The 847-nt window shown below is 41.4% G+C and overlaps 1 non-coding gene across 1 annotated transcript; it reads left to right on the top strand.

Annotated features, from left to right (window-relative positions):
• Positions 1-447: 447 nt before the first annotated feature.
• LOC127133017 (small nucleolar RNA R71) lies at positions 448-554 on the top strand. Its single transcript, XR_007807017.1, has one exon. It is a non-coding gene; the product is annotated as a small nucleolar RNA R71 (small nucleolar RNA).
• Positions 555-847: the final 293 nt, after the last annotated feature.

The raw sequence follows: 847 nt of genomic DNA, 5'->3' as shown, positions 1-847 counted from the left end.
TTCGGGTGATTTTTCCATCCAGGGTTGTAAGTATTAGAAAATGGGTTACCTTGGGTGTAATTCACTTGGTCGGTGTTCAGGTCGTTCAAAAGGTTACATTCCGCCGATTCGTGTCCTTTAGATCCACAAAGTTCACACTCTGTATGGACTACCGATGTGGTGTTAGTGTTTGTAGAAATATGTTCGACCTTAAGGGCTAAAGTGTCCATTTTTTCCTGCATCATGTCCATAGAGCTTATCTCGTGTATTCCACCTTAGGTCTCCTTTTTCTCTATTGATGCTCGTTCAGTTCCCCATTGGTAATGGTTTTGGGCCATATCATCAATTAGGTCACAAGCTTCAGGGTAAGGTTTGTTCATCAGCGTGCCACCAGCTGCAGCGTTGATGCTCATCTTTGTGTTATAATGGAGTCCATTGTAGAAGGTATGAACGATCAACCATTGTTCTAGGCCATGGTGTGGTCAAACTCTTAACAACTCTTTATATCTCTCCCAAGCTTCAAAAAGTGATTCTCCTTGGTTTTGAGTAAATCTAGTTATCTGGTTTCGAAGAACAGCAGTCTTACTGGGGGGAAAATATCTAGCAAGGAATACTCTCTTAAGGTCTTCCCAGGTAGTTATTGAATTAGCTGGAAGTGAATCTAACCATGAACGTGCTCTATCCCTGAGGGAGAAAGGAAATAATCTTAAACGAATCGCATCGGGTGAAGCACCGTTGGATTTAAAGGTGTCGGCCAGTTGGATAAAGACTTTTAAATGTTGATTTGGGTTCTCAGTAGCGAGACCCACAAATTGGTTCTGTTGCACTAATTGTAGTAAAGATGTTTTAGTTCAAAATTATTGGCAGG

This window comes from Lathyrus oleraceus, chromosome 3 (assembly GCF_024323335.1).
Source record: "Lathyrus oleraceus cultivar Zhongwan6 chromosome 3, CAAS_Psat_ZW6_1.0, whole genome shotgun sequence".
Lineage (NCBI taxonomy): Eukaryota > Viridiplantae > Streptophyta > Magnoliopsida > Fabales > Fabaceae > Lathyrus > Lathyrus oleraceus.
This window is presented reverse-complemented; position numbering and strand designations above follow the sequence as displayed.